Source organism: Schistocerca cancellata, chromosome 4, assembly GCF_023864275.1.
Source record: "Schistocerca cancellata isolate TAMUIC-IGC-003103 chromosome 4, iqSchCanc2.1, whole genome shotgun sequence".
NCBI lineage: Eukaryota > Metazoa > Arthropoda > Insecta > Orthoptera > Acrididae > Schistocerca > Schistocerca cancellata.
This window is the reverse complement of record NC_064629.1, coordinates 715,620,751-715,642,719: the sequence shown is the minus strand read 5'-3', so window position 1 is coordinate 715,642,719 and position 21,969 is coordinate 715,620,751.

Sequence of the window (21,969 nt, the reverse complement as noted above, 5' to 3'; positions counted from 1 at the left end):
CACTACATTATTTATCAAATCCGTCATTCCGGTACTCTCTGGACTATTCAATCAAGTTCTGTGATGGTTCGATCTCTTTATGTATTTATGCAAAGGGGAGAAGATGGGAGGTACGAATTTTGAAAAATAGGGAGGACATTATTTCCAAACAAAGAAGGGTGGTTGGAAAAGAGTAGGGAAATGAAATGTTATGTATACACATTTAAACTTAACAAGCTGTAACATACATACATACATTAATCCTTGTTCCATAGATCATGAATACAACACTTCAAAATGATATGGAACATGTCACTTTAACATAAGTTTTCTTTGCACAAAATAACTAATTATTTTTTTACAGTTACTGCAACATATATAAGAATTAATCTATTGAGAAGAAGGAGTTGTCATTCACAAGTTCTTTTAATAAGCTTTTAAATGTTGGTTGGCTATCTATCAGACTTTGTGGCAGCATAATTCACCCCTTTCTGTGCCAAAGTGAGATTTAATCCAACATAGTGAATGTCATCATTTCTTCTAGTGTTGTAGCTATGCACTTTACTGTTATTTTTGAATGGAGAAGGGATATTAATGATAAATTTCATAAGTGAATGTATATATTGCGAAGGTACTGTGAATATCCCGAGTTCCTTAAATAAATGTCTGCAAGGTGCTCTTGGGTGGGCTCCAGCAATTATTCTGATTACACGCTTTTCTGCAATGTATACTTTCTCTCTTAATGACGAATTGCCCCACAATATGATGCCATATGAAAGCAATGAATGAAAATAGGCATAGTAGGGTAATTTACTGATACGTCTATCAGCAAAATTTGCAATAACCCTAATAGCATAAGTAGCTGAATCTAACTGTTTCAGCAGATCATCGATGTGTTTCTCCCAATTCAATTCCTCATCAATGCACACACCCAGAAATTTTGAATATTCTGCCTTACCAACAGACTTCCGTTCATAGTCGATATTCATCAATGGTTTTAATGCTATTTACTGTACAGAATTGTATAAACTGTGTTTTCTCAAAATTTAGTGAGAGTCCATTTGCAGTGAATCAGTTAATAATTTTCTGAACGACACTATTTGCAATTTCCTCAGCTGATTCTTGCTTGTTGGGTGTGATTACTATACTTCTGTCATCAGCAAAAATAACCAGCTTTGCATCTTCATGAATATAGAGTGACAAGTCGTTAATATATATTGAGAACAATATGGGACCCAAAACTGAACCCTGTGGGACACCATTCTTGATACTTCCCCAGTTAGAGGACTCTGCTGGTTTTTGAAGACTATCTGTACGGTTAATCTCTTTCTTCTGCATTCTTTCAGTTAAGTAGGAATGAAACCATTTGTGCACTGTCCCACTCATACCTCAATACTTAAGCTTATCTAGAAGAATTTCATGATTCACACAATCAAAAGCCTTTGAGAGATCACAAAATATCCCAATGGGTGACGTTCAGTTAAAATAGTGCACATTAAATACAAACTGAATTATTAGACAAGACTCACTTTTTGTCACATTGTACATAGCTACAAGGTACAGGAATCTAAGGCTCCAAACCGACAATAAACTCAGAACGCTACACACAGATATCATGGTTACAATGTGAATTCACGTGTTCATATATAGTGACATTTCAATAATATTAATTAAAGAAAGAGCTAAATATTTAAGTAATGATGCCACTATGTTTAATAAGGAGTGTACAGCATATTTACCATTTGCGTTAACATGACATCGATGGAATAGAAATGGGAAGAAGCTATGGGAGTCGAAATTCTAAGGGTTCTGAAATCCTGTACCATTGTGGCAGAGGTGAGGCCACACACACATGTCAGAACACCTGCAGCAGGGCTCAGATCATCCACAGCAGAGGCCATATCACCTACAGGACAGGCAGGGACATCTCTGGCAGCAGACATTACATTGGCAGCAGAGGATCCTGGAGATGGCAGCGGACGACCCTGCCTAATTAGCAGAGGAACCTTCATAAGTAGTGGAGGAGGACCGTGCATCAGTACCAGAGTACACTTCATTGGCAGCAGAGGGCAGTTCACCAGTAGTGTGGGAGACACTTCACTGCAGGCTGCTCTGGCAGCTAGCATTCAGACACTAGCAATAGTAGGAGGATACCTTTTGCTGGTAGCAGTCGATCTACTCACACCAGTAACTGCTGCAGAGAGCATTTCAATACAGCCAAAAGAAAGACAAACAAGGTGCAAAAAACCCATAGTGCTGAAAAGTTTTTGGCACCCCACCTCAAAACAACATCAGCTATTTGACAGCAAAGTTTGAGTGCAGCTGTACCAGTCTATATCCTAGAGGTTTCCATATTTTAAGCAATAATATCCAGAGTCTGCGAACTAAATCTCTTGAACTTGAAGTTGCAGTTCATGAAGCAAATATTGGCTGTATGTTTATGGTGGAACACTGATGATTATTTGGCCAGTCATATTTTTAGGAAGGATACAAAGTGTGGTAGAGTTTGTATCATTCATAAATCTAATGTGGAAATGGAAATGAAGTGTGAAACAGGAACATTGAGTACTGAAAAACGTTTTGAAGCTTCTGCCATTCAGTTTCATGGGCAACTGATTTACATAATAATTAATTCAGTACATAGAGCACCTAGTGGGTATGTAGACTCCATAATTTACAAACTGGAGCCTCAGCTGGACATTATGCTTACTGAAAAAACCGCTCTAAATTTCTGTGGGGACTTTAATATAAACCTTGTTAATGATTCTTCATCAAGAAAGCTGTTTCTTAATGAACTGCAGACTGTCAACGAGTTTCCTCTTATAAGTCCACCTGCTTAGTTTAGGTGTTACATTCTTGCCTCCCAGGCAGGGAGCCCAGTTTTGATTTGTGGCCCGGTTGCAGATTTTCTCCACTTGTGTTCTGGATGTTGTGTTGTCCTCATCATCATTAATCATCACCGACATGCAAGTCACCCAGTGTGGCGTCACCTGAAATAAGACTTGCAACCCAGTGGCCAAACTTCCACAAGAATAACAGATGGAACAACACGTTTTCAAATATGGACACTTAAGGCTATCTGATCATAATGCTCTCGTCCTTAAAAAGCCAGCAGTAACCCATGAAGGAAATGACTATACTTTTTTCTAACACAACAGAAGTGATTTTTCTGCAGAAAATTTCATTAGCTTTGTCATTAATCTGAGTAATGAGTCCTGTTTAGACACTTTTTTACATTTATGTACTAACGATTGTTTTTAAACATTCATGTCAAATCTGAAATGTGTTTTCCAAAGGAACTGACTAGAGTCCATTCATGCTGGATTACTAAATGTAGTTCCTGGATTACATCAGGCATTAAGATTTTCTGTAGGATTTTAAAAACGTTCATTTGTCAAATGAAAAGAGCCAGAGCTCCACTTTATAAAATAGATAAAGACTTATAACAAATACATCACAGGTAACTGAAAAGCCAAAACTACTTAGAAACAATAGTGCAGTAAGGATGTTGAGCAATAAATCAAAATCTGTACAAGATATTGCACCAAGTGAAAGAGGTGAGATACATGAAGAACAGGAATTAACACTTACAAACGTTGATAATATCAAAATTGGCAAAACAGAGCAGCCAGATTACATAAATGATTGCTTAACAAATGCTTTCCACACACTTAGCTTAAATTTCTGAAATCAGGACAAACTCAGAAATCGTACACCTGCATACAGCGTGAGGTTAGTTCCAGCTTGTTAACATGAAGTAGTAACAGTGATTAAAAGCCCGAACTGCAAAATGTCAGTGGTTGTGGATGATGTACCAGTGACATAATCGATACTCCTTCACAAATTGCAGAGCCCTTTGCTCACAATTGTTAATTTATCATTCAGTTAGCGAATGTTCCCTAACAGATCAAAAATATCGAAAGCGATACCTTTACTCAAGAGTGGTAGTAGGCATAAGATTGGAAGTTATCGACTCATTTCACTCCTCTCAGCATTCTCTAAAGTAACTGAAACGATCACAGTCTTCTGAATAATTATCACCATGTGTTTTGAACGGGTAGAAGCATACAAAGACTGGTAATTGTTTACATAGACGACCAGCTAGAAACATAGATAACAACAATATTGTTGTAGGAGTTAATTTGGATCTTTCTAAATCTTTCGACACTGTTAGTCATGAAATTATTTGAGATAAGCTGGAAACAATGGGGATAAATTCGATATAAAACAAGTGGTTTCAGTCATATTTGCAAAATAGATCACTGGTTAGGAAGTTCACATCTACCAATTCTAATCATAAAATCAGGTTAGTATCTGAAACAAACAAAGTCGAAATAGGTGTACCACAGTCTTGTATGTTAGTTCCCCTTTTGTTCATTATTTATTTAAATGATATATACATTTCAGAAACTGCAGCCAAGATCATATTGTTTGCAACTGAAGCTAGTGGAATAGTAAGCAATGTTAAGGAATCTCTGTCCATAATAAACGATCAAGTCCTCAAGTTCTTGCATTCAGTGTTAAGAGACCGACCATAATGCTAAGAAAACAAATTATATTCAATTTTTAAAGATGAATCAAAATCAAGATCTCCAACTAGTACTGGGTGGAAATTGGCATTATGCACAAAATGTTTAGGGATACATGTTAATCAAGAGTTAAACTCCAAAGATCATGTTACTAAACTCATGCTTGTTTTGCTTTGAGAATTATTTCTAAATTTTGCATCTCACATGGAGCTATAGTAGCTTATTTTCGCTATTTCCAGTCCTTTGTAATTCATGGAATAGTTTTTGGGGTAAAATCGATAATCAATTCAACGAAATTTTTACATTGCACGAAAGGGGTATTTGAATCTTGTCACACAGCTCCACTAGGTCTCACTGGAAGCCTGTATTTAAAAAGTTCTGTTTGCTTACTGTATGCTCCCTGTTCATACACAAAAGTGTGTTGATGAGAAGAGCTAGACTTGATGACCTGCAAACCAACCATGATTACCATAGTCATAACACACAGAAATATGGGTTCCTCCATATAGAAGTTGGAACAACTCATACCCAAAGACATGTGAGCCACTTTGGTGTCATTCTTGATAATAGCCTGCCACCTTACATAAAGAGATTGCAGAAGGAAACAGCTCTTACAACAGAGTTAAAATCATTTCTTGTTGAAATGTGTTTCTACATTGTAGATGAATATGTTAGCTTATAGGAACACTAGGCCTTCATTTATTATTGTGTTCTTCTGATTCTGTAAACTGATGTACCATCTATACTGTGTTTGTGTTTGAAAAAGAACTTTTGTGCTACGTGTTTTCTGATCTCTGCATTTCAAAGGGTGTGCAATATCCTCCTCGGAGCGCCTGCTCTGCTGAAACATTAGTTATGGCTGATATAATGTCAGCAAATTCTTGTGTATTGAATTTTTCAGCAGTGTTATATAATGTTATTTTTTTTTTGGTGTTTTATATCAAAATTTCATGTCCTAGTTATGTCATTGATTTACTTCTCGTGTATGATGCAGTTGCAATGTAGATTGTGAATTTGTAATTTTCCTTCCAACCATGTATTGAGTCAGGTGGCTTTGACACTCTTCATGAAGTTGGCTCACGTTTGGGTAGAGTGGTGTTCATTCCCTGTCTGGCCACCTAGACTTGAGTTTCCCACAGTTTTCCCAATTTACTAAAGTGTGTGGTGGGATAGTGCTTCCTTCCCAATTCTTGTCATATCCTCTTCTACTTTCTTTATGTTTTATATATGTAAACAGGTTGCAACAAAAATATGTGCCACAAATTGTAGGTCAAATTCCCCACATGTAGATGAAGAAATTATGTTATATGAAAAGGGTCTTGAATATCTTTGTTTCTATATTACAACTCATTTTCTCCAACTCATTAAACATGGGAAACATACACAAACAGAATGCACCAGCATACACATGCAACTCTTTTTCAAACTAGTATGCCTTCCATGGGCATTTACACAAGCATCACTCTGCCATAATAGTGAATCTCGGATGCACTGATGTATACCTGGAGTATGTGCATGGTTTTGCAGCCATCCATAATACTGGCACAGAGACTCCGAATGTCTTGTACTGGGGCTTCATACACATCTGTTACCGAATCTGTAATTTGGAAGCCAACTGACATTAACGCTAAAAAAGGGTGTGTTCCATCATGCATGAAGTACCTGTTTTGTCATACAGTTAGAGGCACATCTGCTAACATATCGGGTAGAGTATTCTCCACGAAATTATGATAGCTTTGTCCGTTGAGCCTAGGTGGAAGAAAGTGAGGCCCTAGCAAACACTCACCAACAAAGCCAGCCCCAACATTCACAGAAAATCTGTGTTGATAACTAGCTTTCAACAGTTGCATGTGGATTGACTTCTGCCCATACGTACCGACTGCGAAAATTTATAATCTGATTTCGTTGAAACGACGGCTCATCTGTGAACACCACCGTTACACAAAAAATAAGGTTGACGCTTCGTTGAATAAAGTATTCGCAGAAGACTAACCAGGCAGAAAAATCAGTTTCTGACAGTGCCTGGACATGCTGTAAATCGTATGGATACACCTGGTCCTCTTGTAACACCCACCAGTCATGTGGTCAACATTCAGTGCTGCAGCTACATGTCTTGTAGTGGCAATAGGGTTGTCGTCAACTTCATGACGAATTGCTACCTCCTGTTGCAGTATCCTCACATGTCTAGGCCTCCACCGGCCGCGAGTATGAGGCATTTAGCCCCACGTACCCTAACTCGTCACACAATGGCTTTACTCGTTTTCCTGTCGCGGCACCTTCACACAGGAAACATCTCCTGCTACAAACGTTGAGCGCGACCGCCATTGCCATCAGCTAATCCATACATCAAATGGGCGTCTGCCATCTCTGCGTTTGTGTACACTGCCATTTCACGAGCCAAGTCTGTGATTAACTCTACGTAGTAATTCGTGTGCTTTCTATGGTCCCACTGCTCGCTGGAACAGTTTATATTACCTCTAAACAACCAATGATGTGTGTCATATGGCAACATGACATGTAAAACAAAACACTGGTAGTGCACAATGTAACCAGAGCTCACCAAGAGTGCATGTCCCCCAGGGGAATGTGTTACAGAACAAACTTATACATACACTTTAAAAGTCGTTCAGCAAAACGTACAGTCCCTACCAAACAAACTTGATGAAATAAATGTGCTTCTTAGCAATGATTGGAAGAAGGTATCAGTTTTATGTTTTTGTGAGCAATGGCTAGAGAAGGACCATTTACTGCATTCAAACATAACCGGTTTCACTCTGGCAAACAACTTTTGCAGATCAATATCAAAGCTTGGAGAAAGCTGCTTTAATGTAAAAGAAAACATAGACTATAAGATAATAGACTGTGTAAATCAGTTAGGAAGCGAAAAACAGTTTGAAGCCTTAGATGTTGAAATAACATCAGGAAAAGCTATAATAATGTGTGTTTACAGATCACCCAACAGCAATGTAAACATTTTCTTTAAAAAACGTGACCTTGCACTAGGGAACTTAAAAATTCTTGCAAAACTATAGTTCTGTGTGGCGATTTTAATATTGACCTCTTAACACACAGCTCCCAAAGAGAAAAATTCCTTAATATTATTCACTAATATAACCTGTGCACTAAAATAAACTCCCCTACACACATAACAAAAAGTAGTGCTACACTTAGTGCTCAGATCTTTGTAAACACAAACATGCACACTTCAGAAAACTTTAATACTGGCTACAGTGACCACAATGCACAGCTACTTGTCGTATGCAGAAGTATTGACTTGTCTAGGAATGGAAGTGTTATCTACAAGAGAAAATGCAGCATGCAAAATATTGAGCACTTCAAACATATGCTAAGTACCCACTCGTGGAATAAAATCTACAACAGTTACAACACAGATGAAAAGCTGGATAATTTAATGGAAATTTACAGGCATTGCTTTGAAATTGCATTTCCAAAAAATAAAATAATTTGTAAAGGCCCCAGCAAACCCAAAACTTGGATTACATCAGGGATCAAAGTACCATGTAGAAGAAAAAGAGAACTTTTGCACTATCAAAAACAGATAGCAGCCCTGAATTTGCTCACTACTTCAAAAAAATACAAGTTAACTTTGAGTCATGTAATAAGGGAAACAAAATTAAGGGAAAATGACAAACTTATTATGGAATCCTCAAACAAAGCTAAGACAATGTGGAACACGGTACAGAGACTTACTGGAAAGGTGGAAACACTCAAAAAATATTGTATTGTCACAGGCAGGCAACAAGATCACTGATCCAAAATTAATTGCTAACCACTGCAATACTTACTACACCAATATTGCTGGTGAGCTAGTGAAGGAACAAATGGGAAAAACATCAAACAAAATATTACAGGAAATTTCTGGAAATAGTTTAACAAATACATCCATGTTCCTTTGTCCAATGACAATGTGCCAGATTATATTATAAAAGTATCTGCTGAACAGAAACTCGCACCACTGCTAGTCATATGCAATTTTTCACTATCAAGTGGTATTTTCCCACAACAGTTAAAAACTGCAAAAGCTGAACCCCTTTACAAAAAGAGCGATCGGCAGCAGATGGTCAACTATAGGCCTGTGTCACTCCTCTCAGGTTTTTCAAAAATCATTGAAAAACTAGTTCTGTCACAATTAACTGATTTCTGTAACAAAAAAATATGATCTCAGAATGCCAGCATGGCTTAAGGCCTCAGTGCAGTACTGAAACAGCCACTTTTAGCCTCATAAATCGTATTTTAATTTCAGTGGATAATCACAGAAATGTTTCGGGGATTTTCCTGGATTTAACAAAATCATTTGGTTTAACAGACCATGAAATTCCCCCAAGAAAGTTAGAGTGGTATGGTGTAAGAGGCCTGCCACGCGAGTGTCTGAAATCCTACCTAGAAAATCGCTCTCAGATAACAGAGGTAAAACACATGGGAAAAAACGAACTCCAAGCTTATCAATCGAAACCTTCCACATTAACCCACGGTGTACCACAAGACTCAATTTTAGGCCCCTTTCTCTTCTTAATTTTCATAATCGACTTCCCCCTACACGTTCAACACACCAAACCAGTGCTATTTGCAGATGACATGAGCATATTAATTGAAGGTGAAAACGAAATGGCTCTAAGTTTAAATGCTAAAGTCACAAATGAAAATGTCACAGAGCGGTTTATGAGGAATAAACATACATAAGAAAATAAAAACCCGTTAAAACCAAGCATGTCCAACGAAAACCAAAGAATTAACTGTGTCACTGAAACAAAATTTCTTGGCATCTACTTACAAGACAATCTTAAATGGAATTCCCACATCACATCATTAAATTGTAAATTATCGAAAGTGACTTATGCAATGAGGATTATATGGAGCAACAAAAGTCCTGAAATGGTTAGAGTGGTGTATTATACTTGCATACACTGCCTATTGAGATATGGCATAATATTCTGAGGAAATTCTCCCCATAGCATAATAACATTCCAGAAACAAAAAAAGTTTGTGAGGATAATGAAAAATGCTAACAGCTGAAAATCATACAAACCATTCTGTAAAGAACTGGGGATTCTACCCCTACCATGTGTCTATATACTAGAAGTTGTGATGTACCTAAAAAAATCATGCTTAAAAATGGAAATAAAGTTATTCAAAATAAATCCGTACATGAACACCATACGAGGCAAATAGTGACATACACAGACATCACTGTTATACCACACTGTGCAAGAAAGGTGTATATCACTCAGATTCACATTTGTTTAATAAGCTGCCAAGTAACTTAAAGGCCATAAGCAAAATCCATAGCTTTGAAAAAACTGTAACTTCATATCTCTTGGAAAACTTTTTACTCAGTAACACAGTATATTGAAAAATAAGTTAATTTCTGTTGTAACAATATAAAAATGTAATGTAACAATATAGCAATATAACAATATAACAATGTAACAATTTATAAATGTAATGTATACAATCAATGTAACAGTATATTAATGTAATGTCATTTTGTCCAACATCCAAGGGTATAGTATATGTACCTCAAAGATTCAGGACGTAAATAAATAAATAAATAAATGTCACATACGTTTTCCATTGTATTCAGATCAGACGAAATTGGTGACCAAGACATTAACGTCAGTTCACTATCATGCTCCTCAAATCACTGTAGCACGATTATGGCCTTGTGACATCAACAGTTATCCTACTGGCAGATTGGTGTACTGTCAGGGGAGACATCATGCTTGAAGGACACAAGTAGTCCACTATAATTCTCATGTAGCTCACAGCTCCCTTGTCCCTTCGATTACTACCACAGATCACATGGCAGCCCAAATGACTGTCCATTATAGCATAATACCGCCCCCACTGCCCTATGTCCATGGCGTGTTGCATGTTTCAAGCAGACATTTCCTTGGATGACTGTGTATCCTTGACATAATCATAGACCTGGTGTAACAATAAACGTGATTCATCCAATCAGGTAATACATTTCAAATCATGCATGGTCTAATCTCGACGATCATGTGCTCACTGCATTCGTAATTGATGATGTCGACTTAACATGGGCATCTTCTGCTACAGGGCCTCATGTTCGACCATGTGTGCTGAACAAAGTGCTTTGAAATATTTGTGCCTGGACTAGTATTATACTATATCGTCAGATCTGCTACAGATTCCTGTCTACCCTCTTTTTCCAGGCTGAGCAAGCCTTTAGCCTCCACTGTCTATGATAAAGTGTGGACAGAAATCATTTTCCGGAATGTGTTTAACACAGAGCCCCAAAGCAGACTATTATGAAGGCAGGCGCATATGGAATAGGTTCAAATATTTTTGAGTGGCTCAAAGACATCTTAAGTAATAGAACCCAGTACGTTGTCCTCAATGGCGAGTGTTCATCAGAGACAACGGTGTAGCAAGGAGTGACATATAGTGTTATAGGACTGCTATTGTGTTATAGGACTGCTCTTATTTCATAAATGATCTGACACGCAGGGCAAGCAGCACTCAGTGGCTGTTTTCTGATTGAGACGTGGTGAAGCGGAAGCTGTCGCCGTTGAGTGACCGTAAGAGAATGCAAGATAACTTAGACAGAATTTCTAGTTAGTGTGATGAATGGTAGCGTGCTCTAAATATGGAAAAATGCGAGTTAATATAGATAAGTTGTAAAAACAATCCCATAATGTTAGAGTACAGCATTAGTAGTGCGCTGCTTGACACTGTCACGTGGATTAAATATCTAGGCGTAACGTTGCAAAGTGATATGAAATGAAACAAGACTGAGGACAGTAACAGGGAAAGTGAATGATCGACTTTGGTTTGCTGGGAGAATTTTTGGAAAGCATGGTTCATCTATAAAGGAGACCGCATATGGAACACTGGTGAAACCCATTTTTCAGTGCTGCTCGAGTGTTTAGGATACCTGTCAGGTCAGATTAAAGGAAGACACCAAAGCAATTGAAAAGTGTGATACTAGATGTGTTACCAGTAGATTCGATTATCGCATGAGTGTTACAGAGATGGTTTGTGAACTGAAATGCGAATCCCTGGAGGGAAGACAAGATTCTTTTCGCGAAACACTGCATAGAAAATTTACAGAATCAGCATTTGAATTGACTGCAGAATGATTCTACTACCTCCAGTGTAAATTACGCATGGGGATCACGAAGACAAGATAAGTGAAGTTACTTCTCGCACAGAAGCATATAGACAATCGCTTTTCCCTTGCTCTGCTTGCGATTAGAACAGGAAAGGAAATAATTATTAATGATAAAAGGTACCATCTGACATGCACCATATGGTGGCTTGTGGACTATGTACATAGATGTAGATGCAAATATGCATTAACTTGTCGCTTTCTCGTGGTTTCACTGTCCTTCGACCAGTTTCCATAGATGCTCGTGGCAGAAGCACCCAAGACACTTGTTCCTAGGTGCTGAGCCATAACAATCTACCCTTTGTCAGTGAGGTTTATGTCGGTGGATTTCCCCATTTACAGTGCGTTTCTTTGCTAGAATGATTCCCCATTCATTTCTGTTTCGCCTTTCTCGCCCACATTGCCACCAGGTGACATTCGATCTTCTATCAGGCAGTGGTCACAATTTTTATCAGTATATATTGGATCATAGTTTTTGTCTAAATATGTCTATACAAGATCCAGAGCTTTATACCTGTAATTTAGTATATTCAGTTGAAAATGTCCTAAGATTTCGAAATCCCAAAGTGAATAATGTTGTTGCTGTTTCTTTTCCATCAAATACTCAAATGAACTTGAGGACATTATTGGAAATTTGTGGTAATGTCTTATGGAACCAAACTGCTGAGGTCATCGGTCCCTAAGTTTATGCACTACTTAATCTAAATTAAACTAACTTACGCTAAGGACAACACACACATCCATGCCCGAGGTAGGATTCGAGCCTCCGATGGGGGCAGCTGTTCGGACAGTGACAAGGCACCTCAGACTGTGCAGCTACCCCGTGCAGCGAGGACAGTATACCAGTGCATATAAAATTCACTTTCTTTCAAACTCTGGAGCCTTAACTGTTGACCACTAGTAAAAAGCTGGTAGCCATTTCCTTTTCTTAATAAATTCACTAAAACGTTAGAGTCATTAGGATTTATATATAAAGTATTTGGAAATTTATATTAAAATACTATTGCAGACCATAGTCATACAAGACTCCAGTTCTATAATGTGTAAATATTTGCGTTATATAAAATAAATAACATTTTCCTATATAGATGTTAAGATTGAAGGCTTTTAAAAGAGAAACTTTGTCTGTTACTCTTATATGTCAGATTACATATCGACAGAATTGATAACAAGAACAATTTTAGTATCCTTCAGTCTTTTAGTGGTGTGTGATGGGTGTAAGTCAGCAAAGTTACACAACATGTCAGATGAACTAAACGTTTTCTTCAGTTTCAATGCACATCAAATGAACATGTTATTCTGAATGTAGAACAAACAGTCAGGAGCAATCTGGAATGTACTGCTGTATAAGGCTGGCGTAACCTCATGGGCTTTAGTCAGATACAGATGGTTAATTATAGAACTCTGATAATTCTTTGGGAATTCACAGTTTAATGTGACTCACACACACAAGATGTAAAGAAAATTATAAATACACTTGTGTAATCAGAACTGTTAATCACATTAATTACAATGAAGCATCTCATATGGTATGACGAAAGAGATTTGAAATTTTCAGCAATCACAATCCATGTAAAAGAAAAATCTTAAGCAAGTGGTGCACCTCTGAAAACATTAAGTCATAGGGAAGCTCCATTTGTTTGCGTAACTTCTTAAAATCAACATAAAATAGCATACAGGTTGGATGTAAAAATTCCATGCATAAGAAGTATTTTCAGTTATGTCATATACACAGGCTAGTATTCGACAGAGTGCTGTCTGGAAGAAAACACTGAGAATTTTTTCAGCTAGAGTAGAGTAGAGAAGCATTAGGAATATGCTTAACTCACCTCGAATACCTTGAGAAAATGCGAAGTATGAAGTATCTGAAGTGCTAGGCAAAGTAAGAGTGTGCTGTATAGAAGTAAATGAGTGTGTTTTATTTATTTTTATTTGGTATGCGTATTCCATAGATCCGTACATGCGAGTGATTCGCCTTGATGTGGAACATGTCAATACAATTGTAGAAATACAATTAATGCTACAGAATAGTAATATAATACAATGATATAGATATTAATAAGTATCACTTTTTCTCATTCACAAGCTGTCATTTAACCAGTATAGTAATTCACAATGTAACATTATAACTATAACATTAACATTATAACATTAACATAATATTATATCGTCCATCTAATAACTAAGAGACTAAATACATCTATTATTAAGGGAGGGCATTACTTCTGGAAAAGAATTCATCTAAGGAGTACAGTGGATGGTCAAGCAGGTATTTTTTTAATGTACCTTTGAACAGCGTTTCATTTTCTCTTGTACATTTCATATAATTAGGCAATGCATTAAAAGTCTTTATAGCAGCATACTTTACTCCCTTCTGTACAAGTGATAAATTTTTTAGTTCAACATATAGATCATCTTTACCTCTAGTATTGTAGTTATGGTATGAACAAAATGTTTCATACTGAGCAGTCTTTATTAACTATATTCATCAGAGAGTATATGTACTGACATGTTGTGGTCAGAATACCTAACAGTGTGAATAGTTTTCTACGTGAGGTTCGTGGAGGAACCCCACACATTATTCTGACTGCTCTCTTCTGAGCAGTTAAGATTTTTTTTAGGCTGGTGAATTACCCCAGAATATTATTCTGTAACTCATTAATGAGTAAAAGTACCCAAAGTAAGCTGATTTTAAAATGCTGATGTCCCCAAAATGAGTAATGATTCTTAGAGCAAAAGTTGCTGATGAAAGCCTTTTTAGAGTAAGGGACACATGCTGTTCCCAGTTGAGCCTACTGTTAATGTGAACCCCCAGGAATTTAGTGGATTGCACCTGTTCTAGTTCCTGGTTGTCATGAGCAATTCCTATATTTTCTAGAGTTTTATTTTTTGTGTGCAACTGTATAAAATTAGTTTTTTTAAATATTAACTGAAAGAGAATTAATTGAAAACCAAGCTGTAACTTCTCTGAGTATATCATTAACATCAGTCTCCAGATCAGCAGTAGACTTACCATCCATGACAATGCTTGTATCATCAGCAAACATTGTGAATTCACAATTTTTATTAATGGACAGGGGTAAATCATGAACATATATTAAAAACAGCAGGGTCCAAGGACAGATCCCTGGGGAACTCCATGCTGAATTTTGCCCCATTCAGAATCCACTAGATTGGAAGATTCTTTGTTGCAGCCGTTTAGAACCACCTTTTGTTTCCTATCTTCAAGATATGATTTTAGCCAGTTACCTATAGGCCCTTTGATTCCTTAATGATAGGCCTCCTCCTAGAGTATTTTGTGGTTTACACAATCAAAGGCCTTGGAAATATCACACAAGACACCAAATGGTAATTTCTTACTATTAATAGACTCCAAGACATCATTTTTGAGTGAATATATGGCACGCTCTGTGGAAACCCCTTTTTGAAAATCAAACTGTCTGTGGTTAATAATATTAAGTTTATCAAGATGTGCCACAATCCTGTTATACACTGCCTTTTCAAGAACCTTTGAAAATGTTGTTGAGAGAGAGACAGGACGATAATTTTTGACATCTGTAGCATCGCCAGACACCCCCAAAACATACGTTTTTCATATTAGGGGCATTGTGCTGCCACCTGCTGCCAGGTGCTCGATAACAGCGACCTCAGTAGTTATTAGACATCATGAGAGAACAGAATGGGCCGCTCTGCACAACTCACAGACTTCGAAAGTGGTTAGGTGATTGGGTGTCACTTGTGTCATTGACTCAAGGTTGTTTACCTTGAGTGGAGAGCATATCGACACTTCGCATAATGGCGGCTCATCGCCGAAGGACATATGTTGATTTCATAAGGAATTTGAGCAACCACAAGTGAATGTGTTTCCCCTCGAAATTTCACATATCAGCAACAACGTACTACTGCTAGTTCTGCAGTAAGCATAGGAACATTCCCACTCAGTCAGAAAAAATAATGACTTTGGAACATGCCATTAACGACACAACAGTGCATCATTGTGCAACACGTCACTTCACACATTTTCGACTGCGGTACAGTTTTAGCTGGAATTTTGTAGCCAGCCAGTGTGGCCGAGCGGTTCTAGGTCCTACAGTCTGGAACCACGTGACCGCTATGGTCGCAGGTTCAAATTCTGCCTCGGGCATGGATGTCTGTGATGTCCTCAGGTTAGTTAGGTTTAAGTAGTTCTAAGTTCTAGGGGACTGATGACCTCAGATGTTAAGTCCCATAGTGCTCAGAGTCATTTGAACCATTTTTTGGAATTTTGTAATAGCAGATGTATCTGTGCCAATTATAGGGGCACATTTTCTTGGCCACCACAAACTTTCTCTATACTTAGCAAGTGGTATGATTAGTCGTTCTATTACTGGACACTCAGTGCAGAGACAGATGTACAATTTAGGCATAACAGTACGGGCACATAAAACAAAACGATTGACGAAAATTATTGCCGATCCTGAAGAGGAGACAGCCAGGACTCACATCACATTACAGGAGGTGGTACAGCAGAAAGCATTACTATGTCAAGAAAATTCAGAGATACTGGAAGCAACAAGGAATCGTTAAGAACGGTTGCACAGCATACACAAGAGACTAGTAGATTAGCAGCATTACTAGCAGCAGCTTCAACCTCAGGTGCAGCAGCATATCGACACACTAAGTAGGGCACGGCCAACTTCCTTCCCCGTCCTTCCTTAATCCTATGAGACCGATGACCTCGCTGTCTGGTCTCCTTCCCCAAACAACCAACCAACCAACCAACCAACACTAAGTAGGAAGAGACAAAATGCGCAGGCCATTGAAGTGCAAACCACCAAGTTTTTACCTGATTATGTCGGCAAAAGGAAACACTTAGTCAATACAAAATACAGACAAAATTCGAGATATTGCTCAAGGGAGAAAGCGTTACATTCATACATTACAAGGTCCCTCAGTCAACGACAGTGCAACGAGACTTGCACCAGATAAACATCAGGCAGCTAAACGAATTGTAAACGGACTTTTGCACTCTAATATAGTTCGGCCTTTTGTTAGTAACTGGGCATCACCGATCCATTAGTACGTAAAAAAGACAGTTCTTATAGACTGAGCAGAGATTACGGATCACTTAACTTCTGTACTACACCAGATAGATACACTATACCACCTACGTTTTGTGTGATATATTGCATAAAGAGCTACACCAGATTCCAGTGACGCCAAATGACATTCCAAAAACGGCAGTTATTACACCCACTGGTCTTTTCGAATTGATGTGAATGCCTTATGGGTTAAAATCCAGCCTAGACATGGTAGTGTTTTGTCAGCTCAGTATTAGTTGAGTTTCTGTTCTGTTTTTGTTACTTGGTTGATATATCGGTTTTCTCAACATGAGTGGAAGAGCATGAAACACATTCAAAAATGGAGAGAAGGAACAACTTCGCAAAAATTCTATAATTACATCTGGTATTAGACCCACAGCTTCAAGAGGACCAGTGTATTCTGTAGGATGATGTCTATCATAAAAACGTTTAAAGCATAATAAATCAAAGCACCATCAACAACATGCAAAGACATATATGCCACAATCATATTCTTGAATGTGAATGTCATTACAAAAAGCAACTTCGTTAATGTTCTAAATGCTTTGCAATCTGGTGACAATTTGTCGGGAAACCAAGCAAATCAAAACAGTTTCCCAAAAGCTTGAGCTTCCAATTCATTATGGAGCCAAGGTATGTTTTATCGATGTCATCATTTTTATTTGTGCTTTCCATTTACTGTGCGGTGAGAATAGGGTACTTTTGTAAAGGTCGAATGTACTTTTTCACTTGTCAGTAAAAATATACGTCATAGTTGTGACAGTAAGGTGCACACTTTGGCAATATTACTTTTAATGAACACTTTGATATTCCGATTTCATCGACAACCACGCCATTGTATAAGAAGGGTAAGCCTTTCCCATCCCATGAGTCGGCTCCATTTTCAAGTAAGATCACAAAACTTTGTCCAGGAACTGATGATGTGTATCTTTTGTGAGCTTTCCAGATTTTGTCCTGTTGTGTACACAGTATGACGCCATTCCATTGACTGGTTTATGTCTTGGAATCGAGGAACAAATTTGCTACTGGCTTCTTGGATACAAACAAAAACTGGTGGATTTTCGGAAAGTGTTACTCTATACTGGGATGTGTATGGGTGGACAGGCACACAAGTACAAAACAGTTGTCGTAGTGGAGGAAACAAGCGACAAGGGGAGGAACAACTTTGGATAAATATTAAATAATCGATTCGTTGGTGTTCGATCATTTTACAGAGGCTAGAAAAAATGGATATCTAGTTACTACAGATGCATTGTTACAGTGGGTAATGGTTGCAGCAGCCTCATTGCTGTGAAAATGTTTTAAATACATAGCCTCAAACAATTGGTGCGATCCACAGAATTCAGGAGTGTCTTGGCACCAAATACATCAGCATGACAGGTTTACATTTGGTGCATTAACGGAAGCAGCAACCTTCATTCAGCGCACAAAGGAATTAATGACATTAACTGCCAGTGAGCAGTTATTCATATCAGTGGTGAAAGCTGGAAATTTAAGCTGGACTGGGATTCGAGCTCCGGTCTCCTGTTTACTAGGCGGATGCGCCGAGCACTATGCCGTCCAGACACAGTGATCAACACAACTGCACGGATTACCCTAGCACGTCTCCCTTCAGACCCAAATTCTCAACGCATCAAGACACTACCGATGTAGTTTGGACATTATCTTCATTACTCGTTGTATTTCACTGTTTCCCATAAGAGTTCGAGCTTGCTGTGCATCTACACTGAATGGATCATTGGTTATCTGCGCATTAATTACATATATGTGGTGCCTGTTCTTTTGTAATGTTCGTCTGTCCTTCCCATTTTACGCTATTTATATAACTCTCATCTCTTCAGCTAAACAAAGCCGATGAGCAGTTATTTGAAGGGACAAGCTGATGTGCACAGTGACTACCTTTAACGAGTTATTAAGCCTTTCCAAAAGTCTCCAGTATGAAATGACATTAGAATTAGCATTGTCCGCCTAGTCAGATCTGGTCACAAGTGCCGTACTACTTAAAGCAGCAGTTGGTTTTAATAATTACATGTCGATCATTCTCATGTTAACATCGTGATATCAGAGGGGGTTTGTTTGTGTGAAACAACAGAGAAACAAACTACGAGGAAAATGTGTCAACTCAAACATATTGCACAGGAATTTCGTCCTCTGCCCATCTAGGTTTAACCTTTTCTCGTTACTTCGGTTCCCCTATGTCTTCAATAGTCTGAAAAATGAAAACGTCATTCATCAGGTGCTTTTCACTGTTATTAAATTGCACCACGAGCATATATATTGTGACCATTACTAGCAGACAATACATCTTGACTCATTGGTTTTTAGGGAATGAAGATCATTTTGATTAAGAATGATGTATTTGACACATTACTGTTAGCACTTTTTGTTCATTGTTTCACATTCTCCTCACAACTGCTTCTTCTGTCATGTTATCAGACACTGGAATCGAGCTTACTTCGTAATGAATCACTTGTTTAATTATCTTCGCTTTTTTTGAATCTTATTTTTTGATCATTGAGAAAAATTTCCTTGCACGGTTTGCTTTTGTGTTTTGTTTCTATATGTTATACGCAGTGCACGAAGTCTGATTACAAAGTGTGAACATTCATCAACAGTGCAATGTCTCTTTTTATTTGTGTTATTAAGTATTAAAGGTGGTAGCAATGTGAGCATTCATAAGGAAAGCTCAGTTATTAAAACGAATGCTATTTACTCATAACTTTAATAGCATCTGGCCATACCTGTACCTATGACAGTTTATATTTTTAATGAATATTTTTCTTCTGTAGGGGAAGCCATAAATGACAAACATAAAAACATGCACTACAGTTTTAAAGGTAATACATGTGACCATAGTATATATCTAGCCCCCACAAACGGTGCAGAAGTAATGGGCATCATTAGCTCTCTAAAACCTTCTAATTCAGCTGGGCATGATGGCCTAAATACTAATGTTTTAAAAGCCTGTAGCCAAAATGTCTCTGTACCTCTGTCTGCAGCAGTCAACAATATAATAGAATCAGGCGCCCTTCCAGACAGACTAAAAATAGCACAGGTATCACCCATTTTTAAGAAAGGTGACAACAACAAAATAGAAAACTACAGACCAGTCTCAATCCTTCCTGTCTTTTCCAAAATAGTTCAGAAAGTTATATACAACAGGATTATAAACTTTCTTAACAAACACAACCTGATGTTCAAAAATCAAAATGGATTCGTAAAAGGTAAATCAACTAGCACTGCAGCTGCTCAACTAATTGAAGAGGTGTTAGGGGGTATCTAAAGCAAGGAACATGTGGCAGGTGTATACCTAGACCTGGAAAAAGCCTTTGATTGTGTGAATGTTGACATCCTATTAGACAAGCTATGGAACATGGGTATTAGAGGCGCTGCTTATGACCTAATAAAGTCTTATATGAGCAATAGAAAGCAGTTTGTTCTACATAAACGGAAAGTGGTCCCTACAAATCAGAGATCACTTGCATAAAATATGGGGTACCCCAGGGCTCGGTATTGGGCCCCCTTCTGTTCTTGATCTATGTAAATGATATTAAATACTGTACTATAAATTCCAAAATTGTTCTGTATGCCGATGACACGTCCATTGTATGTAAAAAGGAATCATGTAATGAACTAGAGGCCGAGTGTAATAATGTGACAAAAGAAATTGTTCAGTTTTTTAATGAAAGCCACTTAAATGTAAGCACCAGTAAAACATGTTTGATGGAGTTTAACAAAAGTAGTTTGAATAATGAAATTAAGTTATACATGGGCAACGAATTGGTAAAGAAAGAGTCTAGTGTAAAATTCCTTGGCGTAACAATCCAAAGCAACCTGAAATGGGACACACATATTGACTCTCTAGCAACTAAGTTGTCAAAAAATATATTTGAATCAGTACTATTAGCAAGTTCTGTAGAGACACCGTAGTCCTAAAGACTGCATACCATGCTCTTTTCTCCTCTCACTTGAACTACGGTATTGAAATTTGGGGGGCAACAACCAAAGCTAATCTAGATAAGCTACTCATTCTTCAAAAAAGGGGTGTGAGAATAATCTGTGGAGCAAAATATAGGGAATCGTGTCACAACTTGTTTCCAAAAACAGAGGTGTTAACTGTTATAAACACATACATTCTAAAAGCCATATTGCTTGTGGAAAGACTGCACCCAAACACTTATTCAGATTTCCACCAGTACAATACTAGAAATAAAGAAAGATTTTACATTGGCAGCCACAGAACAGCACTTTACGAAAAGGGGCCTCAGTATGCAGGTATAAAATTAGCTAATGCACTGCCTAGAGCAGTCATGGCTCTTCCTACAATCAAACTGAAACATCAGCTTAAGAAATTTTTAGTAAAACACCCTTTCTACACATCAGAAGAGTACCATACTTATATGAAGAACAACAAATGCTCTGTGAAATTGTGTGAATAGAAATAAGTAAACACCTTATTGTAATTTTGTTGTAAATTATTGACGTATTCAGAAGAATGTGTCTTGTGTATTGTACAAATAACTTTAATCATTACTGTTTCTTTGTACATGTGCAGTGTACCATTCGATGTTGAATAAAGCTATTATTATTATTATTATTATGAAGAGAGTATTTTAACTGATGAAATAACTTTCTCTGGCTGCCGTTTATGATGTTCGAGAAGCAGTCGGTATATCTGGATATTATTCATAAATGAACTTTAGTCCCAAATAATAGTTACAGATATGTGAATAAAAGTCATTGGCCTATACTAGGAATTTTTTCTCCCAGTCAATGCACTAGCAATCAGCGACACTGCATCTTCAAAAGGCAAGCTTTTCCTATGATAGCCATTTGCCCGCAGCGTAAATAAATTAGGTCCTGCGATTCTGCCATGCCTGTAGTAGAAATTTACCTGTACACGCACACACACACACACACACACACACACACACACACAGACACACACACACACACACACACACAACAGTAGGCTGCTGTGGGTCGCTACAGCCAGCTCAAGATTCGTATCAGCTGAGCTATCTATCACTAGCCTAATGGAGAGTTGGCAACATAGCAGAATATATTTGGCAACTATGTGCTATCAGTTTACTTCCTGAGTTGGTTAAGAATTATCCTAGTAAAATCACTCGATATTTCCTTCAAAATTAGATTAAATACATATTCTGAATTATACTCACTTAATGGATGACACTGAGGTAGCAAATTTACTGTTTTCTGTGCAGGA